The sequence below is a fragment of the Sus scrofa genome, chromosome 6 (genome assembly GCF_000003025.6).
Source record: "Sus scrofa isolate TJ Tabasco breed Duroc chromosome 6, Sscrofa11.1, whole genome shotgun sequence".
NCBI classification, from domain to species: Eukaryota; Metazoa; Chordata; class Mammalia; order Artiodactyla; family Suidae; genus Sus; species Sus scrofa.
The window spans coordinates 163,546,194-163,564,988 of record NC_010448.4 but is presented as its reverse complement, the minus strand read 5'-3'; the positions used below and the strand labels follow the sequence as shown (position 1 = coordinate 163,564,988).

At 54.1% G+C, this 18,795-nt stretch overlaps 1 protein-coding gene across 5 annotated transcripts in view; it reads left to right on the top strand.

Annotated features, from left to right (window-relative positions):
• Window positions 1-18,795, top strand: part of SLC5A9 (solute carrier family 5 member 9) — a 139,299-nt gene that overhangs the window by 3,554 nt on the left and 116,950 nt on the right. For 2 of the 5 annotated variants that reach the window (XR_002345210.1, XR_002345209.1), the window contains exon 1: window positions 1,683-1,901. The exons of the other annotated variants lie outside the window; for them this stretch is intronic. The gene's annotated coding sequence lies outside the window, so the exon portion shown is untranslated. Of the gene's footprint in view, window positions 1-1,682; window positions 1,902-18,795 lie in introns of those variants that run through there. 5 annotated transcript variants of the gene reach the window in all.

The window sequence follows — 18,795 nt, the reverse complement described above, 5'->3', positions numbered from 1 at the left end:
AAGAGCAACAGCAAGAGAGGAAAGCATCCGTGGCCAACGCCAGCTGTCTCTCTTATTTCCCTGATACTCTAACATCTGTCATGGGTCACTACGATTGTCCTCAGAGGTCTCACCTCAGTGGAACCTTCTAGTTGAAGACCAGGTGCATATGGTGCCATTGCCATTTGGCACCAGCATCGGAGCCCTGGCACCATCACAGTGCCTTGCTTAGAGAACAGAAGGTTAGGTGTCCGTTCATCGATTGGTCATTATATGTTGCGTCATTGCTTTGGTATGGGATCAAAATTGTCAAGTCCCATGCAAAACTTTGCTTTAGGGGGAGTTCCCGTCGTGGCGCAGTGGTTAACAAATCCGACTGGGAACCATGAGGTTGCGGGTTCGATCCCTGGCTTCGCTCAGTGGGTTAAGGATCCAGCGTTGCCGTGAGCTGTGGCATAGTTTGCAGACGTGGCTTGGATCCCGTGTTGCTGTGGCTGTGGCCTAGGCCAGTGGCTACAGCTCCGATTCGACCCCTAGCCTGGGAACCTCCATATGCCGCAGGAGCGGCCCTAGAAAAGGCAAAAAGACAAAAAAAACAAAACAAACAACCAAAAAAACCAAAAACACACTTTGGTTTGGCAGATCCCATTGGGATGGATGATCCTGGCGGAGCTACCAGGAATTGGCGCAATGGGGAGCTTTTGTTCTTGTGGATCCTTGGGCTCAGAGGAACTCGCTCCAGATACAACTCGGTCGGTGTCTGGAGAGTACAGAGGGCATGGTCTGGTGCCCGAGATACATCAGGCTAGTGTGGGGGGCAAGGAGGAGGCAGGTGAGTCCCTGCACCCCAGGTGTCATGGTGGAGCTGCGACTCACTGCCAACTTCCCGTGGTGACAAAGATTGTCCACAGTGGGTGAACTTGCCCTGGACTGCCTGGGAGTACAGAACTGTCGTAGCTGGAGAGAGCACAAGCCTATGGGTTATTCTTAGGGCAGCACATACGATGGAGTTTTCTCCACGTGTCAAAGGAGGACTAGGGAGCTCAGAGGGGGGAAGCCCCCCACCCGCACTCCAGCAGGTTGAGAGCAAGCCGAGACTGGAACCCAGGCCCTCTGCTCCTCGTCGCAAGCTTTCCGGGAGGACTTGGGCAGGAGGGGCCTCTCGGAACAGGACCTCCATCTCCCCTGAGGGCCGTGGAGAGGAAGCTTAATCTTTAATGAACCGGCTTTCACTTTAACTTCCCTCTTGGCAATGATTAATACCCAGTGACCTCGTCTGGCATCTGGTGATCCTGGCCAGGACTGACCCACGGGAGTGTTGGTGGTCTGTGGGCCCAGGTGTGGGCTCGTGTGCAGCTGGACAGGGTTTGAGGGGTGCTGCCCCGGCCTCCCGCCTAGAAGAATTCCTCTGTCCTGGGCTGTGGATTCTGTCACTTCTCAGAAGGAGGCCGTCACAACGCCCCTGGGGAGCTAGACGCAGCAGTTGTGTTTAAAATCCTCACTGGTCTATGGGTTTGACAGTTCTGGGGTCCAGCAGCTCAGAGGAGTTACAGGATTCATGGTTTTTATTTTTTCCTTCTTTCTTTCTTTCTTTCCTTTATTTTGGGGGCTGTGCCCATAGCATGCAGAAATTCCTAGGTCAGGGATTGAACCTGCACCACAGCAGTGACCCAAGCCATCGCAGGGACAATGCCAGGTCCTTAACCCCTAGGCCATCAGGGAACTCCAAGATTCATGATTTCTCGTCAAAGGTTAACAAGCTAGTGTGACATCACTGGATCCACGGCATAAACAGACTGGACGCTTCTTATGGTCAGGACAGGGTCTAGAGAGCTGTGTGCACAGAGAGAATGCCAAGATTCGGAGCTGCGAAAATCTCAGTGCCATATCAAGCTCTGACTCTCACTCGCTATGAGAAGTGGGTAAGCCTCTGTCAGCCTCAGCTCTGTTGTCTATCAAGTCAAGAAAAGAATACCTCTGTCTAGACTCGTTTGAGGATGAAAGTGTGTGTAAAGTATCTGATTTATAGGAGGCATGGACCCCACGGTGTTTCTTCTCCATCTACTTCCTTTCTCTGGCTCACCTTGGCAGACCCTCTGCAGTAGAAGAATCCAGGTTTATTCAGGGAGGAGGCTTTGTCTCATGTGCTCTGCGATGCTTGCAAGGATTGGTTCTCTCCCGGTGAGACCGGACAGTTGGCTAGGCATCAAGTTGCTGCCCCGTAGGTGCCCGTGGCTAGAAACGCAGTGAGCTGAGTGAGAAAGTGCCTCAGTCTGATCATCACTGCCTATGGCCTCTGCACCAGCGGGAGCCAACGTTGAGCGTGGCAGCTGTTCCCTCCCACTGCTGTCTCACAGGTGCTCTTGCAGGCTGGCATCCCCGGCTTGGCACGGATTCTGTACGTCAGTCCCCTGCCCAGGCTGCTCTAGGGCTTGTTCTTACCGGACGGGACCCCTAAGTGGAATAATGTCCCCTTTCTCTCTGTGGTTCAGCCACGCGGGACCGCCCTGGGCTGCCTGGGGTTGCTTCCCCGCCCAGGGGTCTGGGTCTCCTCCCTGGAACACCTTTCCCACCTGCTCGTCATTCAGGGAGGGTGTTTCTTCGCTGAGCCCTGGACCCTGGGCCCCTTGGTCCTTGGCTTCTTCGTCCACAGCCCTCATTCAGTGGCGATTTGCCCGCCTACCTGTCCTACAGACTGGGGCCTCCTTGAGGCGCTCCTGGGTCCTGGTCTGGGGCTCCGTGCCCAGAGCCATTTTCCCACATGAAGGCAGGAAAGTGGCTTCTGCCACCTCCCCAGGGAGGAAGGACTGGGAGGCGTGGGGGTCAGGCAGGCCGAAGCAGGGGACCATGAAGCCCCCAGCGGAAGGCATGCCTCCTTCTCTGTTTTGGTTTTGCTTTTGTGGGCTTTTCATTTCAGAAGTTAATCTAGTTAATGCCAACAATGTCTTTGCGTCAAGCCAGCAATTTCCTTTTTCCTTTTATTTAATGGGCCCCACCCCCACCTCAATCTCTATAATAAAAGGCATGCAGGTGGGTAATTATAGAGGTGTGAAATAGAGGTGCTGGGCCAGGGCCAGCTGAACATTCTGGAGCATCCATTGGGAGGTTTCTGGGAACGACCCAGCTGTCCTATGCCATTTCAGGTAGAAAAATTGAAGTTTAGGGAGGGCGAGGAACTTCGAGAAAGCTGAGTAGCAGGTATAAGGCAGAGTCAGGATAGGAATCCAGGTCCTTCATCCTCAGCTGAGGTCCTTTCCACTCCGTAATGCCAATCATATCCCCTTATGTGTATCCTGCAGAGCATACCATCCATCCATCCATCCATCCATCCATCCACCCATCCATCCACCCACCCATCTATCCGTCCATCCATCCATCCATCCATCCATCCGTCCGTCCACCATATATTCTATAGATACATAACGAGTGCCTACTATGTGCAAGACATTGTGAACACAGTGGGGACTAAGGCTGTCACAGGCCTGTCCTCATGGAGATTGTCCTCTCAGACTGCAGTCTCACACTTGACCTGTCGGAGGCCCACCATGCGAACAGATGATTTCAGTATAGGCAGCGAATGCTCTGTTTGTTGTAAGCCCTGAGTGCCTAATTCTGCCCTTGGGCCCTGAGAGCTTCTCGGAGGAGGGAATTAAGCATCCGCAATGCATCTTGAAGGACAGGAAAGAGTTTGCAAAAGGTGGTGTGTTAGGACCTAAGTGGTTTTAAAAGAATCTGGAAGGAGATCTACCCAAGTGTTTAGGGTTTATCTCTGGAGAATGGGATTTGGGGGGTCACGGGTAGGAAGGGATAGAGGAGAAATGTTTACTTTCTTCCTGGCACCATTGGTATTATTTGCATTAAAGCGTGTGTGTCTTAGCATTTTGTTTTAAAAGATACATAAATTTGGGGACAGTATTATGGCATATTTAAAGGACATTGAGTGGCTCAGTGGGACAAGTGCAAAGTATTGGAGGGGGAAGGGGAGGCCACAAGGCCATGAAGGTCGGCTGGCATGAGTCCCAGAGGGTCCCGCCGTGCTAGGCTAAGGAATTTGGATTTTAACCATAGGGGCCCAGTGGGGCGAGAGCAGAGGCCGCTTCACAGAGCCTAGCGGTGCCTGGCACATAGGAGATGCTCAACCAATCCGAGCCCTCCTTTAAGCTGCCATTTCTCAGTTATCATCCCTTCCAAGCCCCATCCCTCCCTGTGTTCACGCCTCCGGGTGGACTTGACTTTGTTCTCCCCAGGATCTTGGGCCCCACGCGCTCTGTACTGTCAGCCAGATTTAGCGAAAGGCAGGGGGGCCTTCCAAACGTCGTCGTTGCATGCCTGGCTCTCCCGTGCCACCCACCCCACCTCTCCCTCTACTCCAGCTTCAGGCTCCTCGGTGTCAGAGGCTACGGTCCACTGTCCTCAGCAGCTGGCACAGAGGCTGGAACAGACTAGGGATTCAGCAGGTATTTGATGGACCGCTGCAAGAATGAATAAAAAGTCCGCTCTGTAATGATTCCTCGTATAAAAGAGAAACTCAAGCACACGCCTATCCTCTCTTACTTCAAGGGCCCACGAGGGTCCAAACATCCTTGCAAGAGACAGCGTCCTGCGTTGGCAGGCTGCCCGGCAGGAAGCAGAGACCTGAGTTCTAATCCTGGCCCCTTTGCCCTTGGCCAGTCCCTTGCCTTTCTCTGAGCCCCACGTGGACAGTGAGGATCGGAATCCTAACGTTACTTCCCCATTAAAAGGTCGTGAATCTCCAAGAGGAGACCCAAGCCACCTGCTGCGCAACTCCAGGGGGACTACGGGGTCGGCCGGCAGGACGGGGTGCTGTGCTGAGCAGCCAGGCCCTGGTTTTCTTTGTGGGGGGGCCCTCCCACGGCTGATAGGGACCTGCTCCGAGACTCTCTCTCTCCTCCCCAGCTTCCTCGTGATGTGGGTGGGGCTCAGACGAGGTGAATCCTTAGGCCCCCACCCACCTGGAGAGGCTCCGATGAAAGCAACTCAGAGTGTAAAGTCGAATCGATGCCCCGGGCACCGGGTGTCAGGGCCTAAGCTTGCTCTGCGCCCAGAGATGGATCATTAACCCAGGCACTCGGGCCTGGACCACAAGGCCCAGGAAGGCCCCAAACATTCCTGACCACCCACGGCTCAGAGCAGCAGTCCCATGAGGCAGCCAGCCTGCCCTGGAGTCTCAGAATTTTGTATCAAAGTCAGATGAGCTGCAGAGAACGGCTAGTCCAGAGCCTAACCAGGGATGGGAATCCAGACTCCGTGGGCTCACTGGCCGCCGGTCTGTGCAGGGAGATGCCCCCTGATGGACTGCCCTGGTCAGAGGGCCGGATCTGCGTGACGCTGGGCCTGGCTCCCCTTCTGGGAGGATACCTACTTCACAGGATGGACGCGAGGAACAAATTAATTTGCATGCACGTTTGTTTGTTTGTTTATTGCTTTTTAGGGCTGCGCATATGCGAGTTCCTGGGCGAGGGGTCAAATCGGAGTTACCGTTGCCGCCGGCCTACACCACAGCCACAACCACGCCAGGTCCCAGCCGCGTCTGCAACCTACACCACAGCTCGTGGCAATGCTGGATTCTTAACCCACTGAGCGAGGCCAGGGATCGAACCGGCGTCCTCATGGGTACGAGCTGGGTCTCTGAGCCAGGACGGGAACTCCCTGTATGAAGGTTTCATTTTGAGATTTGTCAGAGTGATACTCACGCAGGAGCTGTCCCTGTCATTGTTAGCACGAGGGGCTCCTCTCCCTGGGATGCATTGATTCTTTCACCCCAGAGTCTTCTTCAACAGACAAGGGGTTGCTTCTCTGCTTGGAAACTTTTATTTGCATATAAAGCCGGGACCCTCTCGCCTCGGGCCCAGGCCCCTCAGCTTGTAGCCTCTGGCTTCCTTCTCAGCTACCTCACCTACATTTTTCCATCCATCCACTGCCCCCCTCCCCCCCGGACGCAGAAAACTGACCTTTGACACCACGTAGCTTGGCCCCTTTTCTCTTGGTGAATTCCCGCTCGTCTTTTGAGGCCCTGCTTAGCTGTCTCCTCTCCCGAGCAGCCTTCCTGATTCCCTGTTACAGAAGGTAGGTTTTGCTTCTGCTGGATTCGACAGCACCTTCTAGCTTCCACTGAAACCACGCTGTGGTGTGTTGTCTTGGTCTCAGCTCTTTTTCGTCTCGAATGAGTAAGACATATGAAAATTCACCTTGCCTGGGAGGACTGGCCTTCTCCTGACAGCTCGTGACAGCAGTGACACCCCTGGCTGTTGTTTCCTCAGCATGGTTTTTTTTTAACAGCTCTGAGCCCGGGTTCTTCAAAGTGTGGAACCTCTTGTGCGTTGTTTGGAGCTTCTCCGTCCGCATCCTTGTCTGAACAGTGAAGATGTGAACAAGGCCCGCCTCTTTGGCTTCTGGGGAGGGTTAGAAGAAGCGTCTACACTGAAGAGTAGAACTTCCTGCCCTGAGACTCAGGACGCGTGTCTTGCTATGGGGCTCCCGGCCCTGCCCGGGCTCTCCAGCTCCTCATCGGCCATGGCTTCGTCTCCACAGCTCCATTCCTACTGGCTTCAGAGATGGTCTAAAGTTTCTTAGGTTGCTTTGGAAGGGCCCGTCTGGCTCTGACCTCCTCTGATGCCGTGATTCCAGGCAGGTGATGCGGCAGGAGTTGTGATGAGAGGATGCAGTGGTGGAGGCCGAGAGGCTGGTCCGGTCAAGTTCTAGGCTCTGGATCCCAGGTCCCTGGGGCCGGGGGAGGGTGCAGGGCTGTGTCTGCCTGTGCACGTCCCCTCACTCACACCTTGCACAGTGTCCAGCACAGAATTAACACTCACAGTGCTGAATGGAGAAAAGCAGAATCCGCGAGGAGGCTTCTTCAGACCAGGTCAATGGGAGGGATGCCAGGCCCACCACGGCGGCCTGTCCTGCGCACTTTCCTGGAGACAGCCACGGAGCGGGCTCCCTCAGCCGAGAAGTCTCCTGCGCTCCAGTCTCTCAGTGGCCAGCACAGCCACCAGACTGTCCCTTCAGACCGGCACAGGGAAACGTCCTCGAGGCGGGCGGGTCTGAGCAGAGAGGAAGGCCCAGGGCGCTCCCCACTCAGGGAAACCGAGGCAGGCAGGGGGTCTTGAGAGGTCATGGAACAGCTCAGAGGAGATGTCAGGAGCCCCGGTGGAGCCGCAGCGGAGGAACTCTGGAGGGCCCGAACCTTTGTCCTGTCCCTGTAACTGTGACTTTGTGACCGTGTGTGAGTCTTCAGAGGAAGCAGCTATAGATGCGGCAATTCGAGACGGACCTGTGGGGTCAGGACATCTGCAGGAAGGAAGGGGCTGGGGGGGCCGAAACCCCTCCCAGTGAGGAGCCCACGAGGATCTGGGACAAGGACAGAACTGCAGAGCTGAGGCGGGTGGCAGACGGGGGCCTGGAGCTTACGGGCAGGAAGAAACACGAGGGTCAATTCGGGAATAAGACGAGCTTGGCAGGCCGCCCCACACGCCCTTATTGCCAGTCCTTGGAAGATAGGACTGGAGCTCAGTGTGGCTTAAAGAATAAGACGTGGGGACACTTTGCTGTCCCAGCGGGCTCACCCTCAAGCTTTGCGAATGCCGGGTGCAGGACGGACACTGCTTGAACTCAATTTCCCCTCTTGCATTTCACTCTCTCATTTTAGGCTCAGATCTTCCTTCTCCAGATGGAGTTCTCCCATCTGGTTATAGAACGTGGATCAGTGGAAAGAGACATTCTAGGATGTTGGAATTTCAGGAACGTTTCCAGGATGCCAAGAAAAATAGCTCTGTGATGAGCCAATGGCATCATAATGGCAGATCTGGAAAAGAGATCAGATTCTGTCTGAGTCACAATCTCATAGGATCAGAGACACCAAGGTCATCCGGTAACGCCGTGACGTTACAGATGGAGGAGCTCTGGCCCTGGGAAGAGACGAACGAGTTGGTGGCAGAGACGGGACTGGAACCGAGTGCTCCAGCCATCACCCTCACTCTGATCAGGTGCCAGGTCCTGCCGGGCCCTTCTAAGAGCTGCCTGACATGAGCAGCTTTGCCTTATCAGCAGGAAGAAAGGATGACAGCAGGCAGTCTTTCCTAGCCAAGCATCCATCAGGACCCACATAAATATTTTCCCAGCGTCTGCGTGGCCGGCATCTAGCTGGCTAGGTTCCAGGGAACAGTATATGACTCAGGCGACTTGTTTCTTCCTGACAATTTTCTTGGGTGTGTTTTCTGACAACTGTGTTTGTGGGAGGGGGTGCTGGGGAGACCTTGACGAAGGCAGTGAGCCAGGCACTTACTGGACTCGCTGATGGCATTTCTGGTCAGGAAGGAAGTACCCATGGTGTCTCGATGTCAACACACTTGGGGCAGAAGATAACTTTCACTTGGTCTGAAAGGCTTTCAAGTTGGGGCCAGGAATTCGTTTCAGGGATTAGGGTGGAGTGAGGTTAGCGACTCTGGGGCCAAAAAAGTCCGAAGAAATCGGCTGGTTTCAGTGATTTCTGAAATCAGTGTGGTACGTTGGGTAAGCTCGACCAAAGGCATGTAGGGTCTTGGCAGCTAAGGCAAGGAAAACGTTGGAGCTGGCATGGCCGCAGGTCACCATGACCAGTCTTGGAGTTCAAAGTTCAGGAGGAGGTGGGGTGTCCAAGGCACATCTGTCCGATGCCTCATCTGGGGCCTCTGACCAGGGCCAGTGGTGGGAGTCACAAGGAAGTGTTTGGTGGTCCTGCAAGTCGGATTCTGGATGTTCTGCCTGGTTTATAGAAGGACTTCAGGAAGCAACTCGAGGACATGGGAATGGAGGTGAGGACAGGAAATATCTAGAAAGAGTAGCAGGGGCAGAGCGTTGGGGCAGATAAGCCTGATACCAGACTTAGGACAACAAGACAGATTCTAGATTTCAGCCTCTGGTGGGAGGATGTCTGTCTTGTCTGCATTAGACAGGATGGGCTTGGTGACGGGCCGGCCTGTGTGAGACGTGGGAAGGCTCAGTGCCTGCACTTGTTCATGGAAGCCAGGCTGGCCCTGACGCCAAGGGTCCAGCATCTCTGTCTCCAAAGGAAAACACGCTGTGTCACTGATGTGAGGGCGTGGCATCCCGGAGGCTGGAAGGACCCGTGCCAACAAGGTCTTGCCTGAGCCTCACCATGAAGTTACTGGGACGAGGTGTCCCACGGTCCTGACGTCTCCCAGCCCCCTGTGCTTGTCCTTGGGAACCCACCGGAGATCACAGTTGCTCTGCCTCCGGAGGAAGCAGGGACCAGGACGCTGGAAGCCCAGTCTGACCTGCTGGATGTGGCTCCTGATGACTAGGAGTGGGGCCCTTTCATCCCCAGCATGAGCCTGTCACCCCCGCCTATGACACAAGTTCTTTGAACAGGCCCGCATTCGAAACTCGCGAACGCTGTAGCAATGGGAGTTCTCATATTCACTTCCTCCTAAGCTACGTGGCAAACACATTTGTCCTGACTTTGAGAGGAAGTGCCGGCGTGTGCTGATGGGTGCTGGAATCAGATGGCTCGTGTTCAAGCACAGGCTGAACCAGCCGTGTTCTCTCGGTCACTTATGCAACCCCTCTGAGCCTCATTCTCGTCTGAAAGACGGAGAAAAGGTCGTTGGAGGGCTGGAATGAAGTCACGCACACGGGGTGCCAAGCTCGGGCCCTGGCACAAAATGGTCCCATGCAGACTCACACAAGCACACACGTCCTCATATACACGGACGTGTGTTTTTACACACACATCTTCACATACACACGGAAATACGCCCCCCTACAGTGGCCGATCACTCTCCCACACATGCAGGGACGGCTCGGTCTCATTCGTTGCTGAAGCTCAGCACCTAGAGCAGAGCGCCTGGCAAATCCTTGGAACTGCTCTGCGGGGTGAATGCGTACGTGGATCCATCCCCCCCCAATCCCGACACAGGGCTTCACACCCACCACACCCACACGCACAAGCCCTCCCACGGGCACCCTCAGGGGCACAGGCACAGGCCGACCTGCACTACACACGCGCACACACTCACGTCCACCCACGCCCCATACCGTGGGTCCCCTCCAGGCTCCCTTCCCCGAGTTCAGCCATGGGAGATTGTTTTTTCACACGCCACCCTGAAGGCTCCCTGGCTGGTGTGGAGTTTGGCTCCGGCGACACGAGGTGACAGTGATTCCCATAGCTTTCTGTGTGGATGGTGCTTCGTAAAGGTCTAATCATTCGGTCGGATGACAGCCCACGCCATCCTCTCGGCAGGTCTGAGTGGGGGTCTCGGAGCAGGAATTATCCCCTCGTGTCACAGACAGGAAGACAGAGATCCCGAGAGGGCAGCCGTCTGCCCGAGGTCAGAAGGCCACCGAATCAGTGACCCGGACCCGAACCCACGCCACCCCCCATCCAGGACTCTCTCCATCGCGTCTCCCGGTGACTGTTTTAAGAGGATTATTTATCCTTCCGCTGTTTCCCTCTCAAATTTATTTCTTTCCTTATCTTTTCCAAAATCCCCTGTTTCCGCCTGCAAAGAGTTGGGTTTCAGCGGGGAGCGATGGAGGCCAAGTTCACCATCAGAAGTAAAATCTAAAAGTAGCTCTCCTTGCTCACCCCGGCCAGGATTCCTGCCAAGTGTAATGAGCACCTACCACATGCCCACACACCCGACCCTCACAGAGAACCAACTGAACTTGCAAAAGGAACAAATGAACAAAGCTAGTATCTACTTTAGAGAACAGGGTAAGGCGCCCGGCTCTATAATTTGCCAACTCATTAAAAAAGGCTTCACACCGTTTTATGATTTTAAAAAATGTGCATCACTTTTTGGTCCTTGGAAGGAACTGGCCAAGTGCAAGGCTCCTCCACCTTTCTTGGCTTTGGGATGGCTGGTGAGTTTGTGGGGGTCAGTCTGGACCGGTTCTTTCCCACAGCGATGGCGCTGTGGGACAGCTGGGGCCTCCCTTTGGGCTCCAAGGACCCAGACCTGATAGTAGCCCTGCTGGAACCTCTCTGTCCTGACCCCAGCCTCCTTTGGGAGAGGCGGTAAAGCAGGGGAACAAGATCTCTAACTTTGGAGTCAGGCCGGTCTGTTTGAATCCCCAAAAGATTAGCCCCACAGTGGCCATGTGGGCTCTGGACAAGTCACTTCGCTGTATGGGTCTCCGTTTCCTCATCTGGGCAAATGCCATCAATATCTCTACTGTGGCACGTTATCGTGAGAATCAGGGTTGGCATACACAAGGAGCCTGACACATACTAAGCGCTCAGTAAACAGTAGATATCATCGGATTAGCCACCTGAGCCCTTGATCCCACTCTGTCTCAGATTTCTAAGAGGAGGGGGAATGGGTAGGGGGACAGGCTCCCTCAGTGGCTCCACAAGGGATTTGGGAAGCTCTAGCTCCTCTCGGGTCTCTGTCCCTCCCTCCGACATTCCTAAGGATGTTCCAATCCCATGAGCTACATGTTCACCAAGAGTGAAGGCCGGATCTCCGCCTCCCGTCCTTCCCCCTGGAATGGAGTGTAGGTTCATAAGCTTCTCAGAGATGCCTCAGGAGCATGACCTTGCTCACGGCTGCTCAGCCGGGCCCACAGACACGGCAGAAGCAAACACACGTGTGCGCAAAGGAGGATGTGTGTCATGTCAAGTAACAGTTCCAGTGAACAAATGAGACGCGTGGAGGTAGAATCAAGACACAACTTTGGAGTTCCCGTCGTGGCTCAGTGGTTTACAAATCCAACTAGGAACCATGAGGTTGCGGGTTCGATCCCTGGCCTCGCTCAGTGGGTTAAGGATCTGGCGTTGCCGTGAGCTGTGGGGTAGGTCGCAGATGTGGCTCGGATCCCACGTTGCTGTGGCTCTGGCCTAGGCCAGCAGCTGTAACTCCAGTTGGACCCCTGGCCTGGGAGCCTCCATATGTCAAGGGTGTAGCCCTAAAAAAAAAAGAGAGAGAGAGAGAGAGAGAGAGACAAGCTTAATGAGTCGTTCTGCAGGGCTGAATCTCCTTTTCCCACTGGATGAAAACTTGAACGGATGCCATGACCGTTTATCTTTACTCCCAAAATATCATCTCTGCTCAAGAGTTAACGTATCATATATCCAACGCCCTACTATTTCTACTATTTAGCAATAGCAGTAATGGTACTAAACCTCCAACTTCGTTTAAAGCTAACACTTTCCCTCTCAGATCTGGAACTGTGGCAGCCAGTCTCCTGCAGTGAAAAGAAGGGTCAGTTTCTTCTCTGCTTCTTTCTTCCTAAAGCATCCCTTCTCCTTCGTCATCTTGTTAGCCAGCGTGGATTCTGGATCCCTCCCTTATCAGGGATGGAGGGTCAGAGAGAAGGAAGGAGGGGACCGCAAATTCTTACCCGACTAATATGGACTTGAGGGCTTGGCGGGCATTTAACCTTGCTTGTTCTCTCCCGGGGTGTTTCTCTGGGGTCTTTGAGGAAGCTCCATCTCCCTCCCCATGCAGGTGATGCCTTGATGTGGCTATACGCATTTCCATTCCAGCGGCTGCTCCTGACTCCTTCCAGCCCCTAGGCATCTGCCAGCACCACCTGCCTCTTTCTGTTTATGCGTTTGGCCACGCCCACTGCGCATGGACGTGCGGGGCCAGGGCTCAAACCCACGCCACAGCAGCACCCCAAGCTGCGGCAGTGATGACGCCAGATCCTCAATCTGCTGAGCCACTAGCCTCTTTCCGGTGAAGCCTTTCCTCCCTCTACGTTGCCCGCTGACAGGGTCTAGCTGACATAGCCCATCTCCCTCTCATTTGGTCCAGATCCGGTTCAGAAAGGACACTCGGGGGTCCTCCGCTTGGTCAACTCTGAGAACACAGCTCACCCACCTCCCTTCCCTCTGCCGTTAGAAGAGCTGGTCTGCCAGCCTCTGCCCTTTAGCTTGAGCAGCGGGGATCAGATGCCATCCACGGGTCTCCCCAGGAGAGGAAAACCTCAGGCTCTCCAACGCTCCCATTAAAACCACTTTCGTCAGGCGTGAAGGCAGGGAGGCGTACACCAAGATGCACAACGTACTCAAGCTCCTTCCAGAAACCCCCCTGCTCGGTGCTTGGCCCCGCCCACCTCTTTTATGTGCCAGAGCTGGGTGGTCAGCAAAGAACCACAAAGACAGTTTTCAACACCACCTTTTGCAGCCCTTGCTTGGTGGTCCTGCCCTTCACTTGGAGATGTGTTATCCATTATCTGGGGGCCTCCCATGAAGTCTGAACTAATGTAGTTAAATTTGAAGATTCCCCCTCCATTTTTTTTTTCCAAGGCCAAACTTTGAGATAGATATTGCTATCTCCATTCAATGGACAATAAACCAGTTTCAAAGAGGCCAGGAAACTAACTCTCAAGCATACACTGGTTGGGATTGAAAACTGGGGTTTTAAAACCTGACTTCTTTCCATTCTGCAATGGAGACTGAGGCTTTACCTCTGTGGCAGCTGGGGGATAGCATAATAGGTTTTTTTTTGGGGGGGGCATGCCCACGACATGCAGAAGTTCCTAGGCCAGGGATTGAACCTATGCCATAGCAGTGACCTGCACCACAGCAGTGACAATGCCAGATTCTTAAACATTAGGCCACCAGGGAACTCCCAGCATAATGTTTGGCAGCCCATCACCAGAGAGAGCAAAGGAGAGCCCCAGCATCAGCATTAAAATCCAGGGTGACTGTCAGCTTCTCATTAATCTTAAGACATGTTCCAACCTGTGAACTCATTTGGTGGGAAGTCCTCCAGGATAAAAATCCTTCCTGACGCCCAGGGAATTTGCTCTGGAAAGCTCTCTTATACTTGACCCCAACATTGATTCCCTCTTCCCGGCTCCTCTCTAACAATTTTTTCCCCCTACTTTTTCAGTTCTTCTGTTAGTTTGGAGAGACACCCTCTGCTAACAGCATTAGCAACACCGTGTATTTAAAAAGGGTTCATTGGGTACTAGCATCTGCTTCAAGCCTACGCATCTCTGTGTTTGCAGCGGTAAATACTCAGCAGAGTCTAGTTGAATGGATTCATTGGCTGAACAGAGTTCCCTTGAGAAGGGGCGAGGAATCGAGGCAGGAGAAGGAGAAGGAAAGGAAATGTGTACCTAGAGGGGCCGTCATGCCAACCAGCGGTGGCCGGGTTCAGAGTGTGGACCCGCCGGGAGATGCTGGATGAATCAGCCTCTGCCAGCTTTAAGGTTCTCATCCGCCCAGTTCAGACAAGGGTCCCCATCCTGCCTGCCTTGCCGGGAGGGTAAACTGATCTTCAGACAAGATCAGAGATGTGAAAAGGATGGAAAAAATATCGAATATGTAGGTTTGATCTGGGCACACAAAACGTCTGACTCAGCTCGAGTCTCCTTGACAGTGGGCTGGGGGCGGGGCGCGGGGTGGGGGTGGGGGGACCCAGAGAACCATCCCGGCCTGTGGGAGTCCAAACAGAGGCCTCTACTTTCTGGGATAAATTATCCACCAGGCAGAGGCGTCAGGGCTGTCTGCTCCCTGTCTGGCCTCCTCGACCATCTCACTTTATGAGACGTAAATCCCCAAGACTCACTAGTCATTTTTAATCTTCATCAGTGTTTATTTTTCAGTCTTTCTCCCCCTTTTTCCCCTATCTTAGAGGCTGCTTGCTATTTTATAGGGGTATGGGCCAGGAGGGCAGAAAGCAGCTACAAATCTCACAGCTCTCTCTGCAGCTCTCTCTCTGCCGAGACAGTGGGATGGGGGAGGGAGCTGGGGCCGTGTGAGGAATAGACGTCCCGCGAAGCCTTCCCCAGTTTGGAAGCGTGGCCTTGGGGGCCTCCCTAGGAAGCAGGACCTGGGGTTCACTCTCCCGGTGGCTGTGCTCTGGTCTCAGAGTTCAGGAGTGACCTGGGCAGAGGCAACTGCTCATTTGGGGAGGACCCTGGGTGTACTGGACTCATCACCACATCTGGCTGGGTGACATTGACCGAGAGACGGAATGGCTCCTGGCCTTGGGCCCCTCACCTTTAATGTGGGAAGGACAATAACTACTTCCTAAAGTGACGGGGAGGGTCACCCCAAATGTCCTGGACTCTGGTACCTGGCCCGCAGGAGGCATCCAGGGCATGGCACGTTTCTCCCCTCTTAAGGGGTCCATGGTGGCGAAGTAATGAGTTTAGCATCTGCTCTTCCTCCAGACCCTCTCAAAATGTGAGCTCCTGAAGGGCAGGGACTTTTGGCTTGGGCACCCCGTGATCCCCAGTGTCTGATGCCATGCCTGACTATTGTCTGTGCTCAACAGATACTGGCTTCATGATGAATGAAAGAAAGTTCTCTGCGTGAGTCCTGTGGGTGCAGAGGAGTTTCCACGCTGAGGACATTGCTGCTGAGAGGCACAGACATTCAGATGAAAGGACTTTCATGTGACATGCAGCTCAGACTGTTAAGAAGAAGCCCTTAGGTTCAGGGCGGGGCAGGGGCTCGCCCGGGGTCCATCAGAAATGACAGGCAAGGCTGGGGCTGGAACCCAGGGCTTCTGAGTCCCTATCTGGGGTTCTCTCTGCAGTTAGCCATCCTCTTCAGGTAGAAGAGAGGGTGGAGAAGTGAAAGATAAACCGAAGGAAAGAGAGTTAAGGGAAATAAACACTTCTGCTCACATCGAGGGAGGGGGAGGGAGAGACAGAGGGGCGATGGGGGGAGAGAGAGAGAGAGAGAGAGAGAATCTCAGGACTGGGACTGACCAGGAATCACGTCCCAAACAGACGGTGTCACAGGACAGACAGCCCGAGCCCTTCTTAGCACACTGAGAGCTCTGCCCTCACTCGGTGGCTCCGCAGTGCACTTGACCTTTGTCCATGCAGTGCACTTGACCTTTGTCCACTTTCCACTAGACGCCAACCCCTGTTGCCTATTTCCCCCTGCCCAGCAAGACCTTCTGATTTCCTCCTACCGTGGACCGTGATGCTACAGCGCCTTCACTGCTCTTCCTCCTATTCCTATTTCTCCCGAGCAAGTTAATCATGTTTAACCCTTTGGCTGCTCCAGGCGCTGTCCTAAATAGTTTACATGCATTAACTCAGTTAATCCTCAACACCACCCCCATTTTACAGAGGACACATTGGGGTTAAGAACATAAACTGTCGGCATTCCTGTCGTGGCGCAGTGGTTAATGAATCCGACTGGGAACTATGAGGTTGCAGGTTTGATCCCTGGCCTTGCTCAGCAGGTTAAGGATCCGGCGTTGCCGTGAGCTGTGGTGTAGGTCGCAGACGAGGCTCGGATCCCGCTTTGCTATGGCTCTGGCATAGGCCGGCGGCTATGGCTCTGATTCGACCCCTAGCCTGGGCACCTCCATATGCCGCAGGAGCGGCCCTAAAAGGACAAAAAAAAAAAAAAAAAAAAAAAAAAAAAAAGAACGTTAAACTGTGTATGATCATCCCATGAGTAGAGGGAGAAACTAGCAGGAAGAGCCCAGGTGTCTCTCTGGGATCGAAAGCCTGGCACCGTCTGTCTTCATACCCCATGCTCACCTCACTCCTGCTGTCCAGTTAGATGTCACTTTGCTTTCATTGAATCTGCACAGATTCCTCCACTTTATTCAGTCGTGCTTTGCCCGCACCTCCCACTCCTCCATGTCCGCAAGGATCCTAAATAAAATATTGTTCCAGGCGAGTGAGGGGCTGGGGATGCGGATATGAGAGACGGTGCAGTGTATGCGGAGACTGACATTTTTTTTTGGCCACGTCCGAGGCATTCGGAAGTTCCTGGGCCAGGGAGAGAACAGCAGTGACCCGAGCCACAGTAGTGACAACACTGGATCCTTAACCTACTGAGCCACCAGGGAACTCCGGGAGACACACTTTTTTTGTTGTTGTTGTTGGTCTTTGTCTTTGTTGGGGCCACACCTGCAGCTTATGAAGGTTCTCAGGCTAGGGGTCGAATCAGAGCTACAGCTGCCGGCCTATACTACAGCCCCAGCACCGCGGGTTCCAAGCCACGTCTGCAAATTGCACCACAGCTCAAGGCAATGCCAGAACCTTAACCCACTGAGCAAGGCCAGGGATTGAACCCGAGTCCTCATGGATGCTAGCCGGGTGTGTTAACCACTGAGCCGTGACGGGAACTCCTGGGAGACAGACATTTAAATGGAACACAATAGGCATGTGCTTTAGGGACTCAGGCGAAGGGTATCTGAGAATGTGGGGCACTGGGGCAGGAGTCACAGGGTCGGAAGAGACATGTGAGCTGGTCCTGAGGGCGAGGATGTTCCCGCTGGGGGAGCAGGGACTGCAGACAGGTGTGCCGGTGCCGTGTGGGATATTAGGGTTCACCGTGGAGAGGGCCAGATGTGAGACTACAAAGGGGCTGGGGTGGGACCATAACAGCCTGGAAGACCCGTCTGTGGGGTGGCGCTTCATCTTGAGGCCCTGGGCTGTGTGAGGCTTTCCAGAACCAGAGAGCTTCCTGTCCCCAGTGGTGACAGGCCATAGTAAATGCTTAGCAAAACCAGCTGATGGATTGGAAAGCTGATCGAAAGCATTTGTCAAAACGTCCCCATAGCACTAGACGGTATCCTGGGGTTATTTCTATTGCAGGCCCAGCCCTGCTGAGCACAGAGAATTCTTTCTGCCCTCAATTTTCTCTAAGCTGGGACCTCAGGGCTTCTGGCTGTGGGGGGAGCTCCTGGCTCCAACGTGGTTGGGCCAGGAATTTCTGCAGGCCCCCTGGGCTTCTGATGAACCCTGGGATTCGGGTCAGGCCTCGGTTTGCTGACACAGGCCTCGGTCACTTGGGCTCTGAAGCCCACCCTGCCTTCCTTCCACTCACCACAGCCAGAGGGGTCTGCAGCCAAGTCAGGGAGGCATCAAACCTCCAAGACTCCAAACCCTGGGAGATGTGGGGCTGGGATCAGGCCTGTGGGAGGCTGGGGGTCCACCCTCCTCTGGGGGAGGAGAACTTCCCAAATGTACGCCCCCACAGGCAGCTCGAGTACCTCTGGGGCCTGCTCACGGACACACATTCTCAGTTTTATTTTGCTACCCATAGTTGCTTCTAAAATAAATAGCACGTTTGATCCGAAGCTGTTAAATTGGTTTCCAGCAGCTGCCAAGGGTCCGGGAAGCCCCCTAGGGTGTTGGCGGGACCCCTCCAGGCACTCGACCGCACTCGCTTCCATCCTGCGTCTGCGTCTGCCTTTCCTGATTGCTGTGTGGACACCTGAAGCCTGTCACTGCCTCCCACACCCTTGTGGGGACCTGGCTAAGGCCTCGCTGCCTTCCTTCACCCCAGAGCCCCCCAGAGCAGGTGGGAGATACTTTAACCCCTTCCGCTCTCTTAAAATCATCTATTTCAGGATCTTAAAAAAAAACCATTTTAAGCCTAGACTCCTAATATCCAAGAACCTTCAGGCTGTCAGTGCTGAGAAACGTAGACTTCTGAAGCTCTTGGAAACTTGGGAAGACGAGGGACTATCACACTGAATGATGAGTATGTGGCGTCCAGGCCTCCACGTACCACTGAGGCTGAACATGCCTCACTCATCAGGTGTGTGAGTGGGTGGGGCTGACCTAGTCGTGCTTGGTCGTATCAGGTAGACCCGGCTGGACGGTGGGAAGGGCAACCTACTCCCTTTCTTCTGTGTCCCTCACATTTCCGTTTCCTCGGTGGCCCAGTAAGGGGCACAGAAGGTGCTGCCTGCTAGCTGACCAGGTGTGTCATGAGGAGGACCCGTGTGTGACCTGTGAAGAATCTGGGGCACGTGGGGGTGGGAGCCAGTGAAGAATCTGAGTTATCACTATTCTATAACCTCGTTTATTTCATGGAGAAATTCAAGTTATACTCAGAATTCTAGGCTCTTAATGATT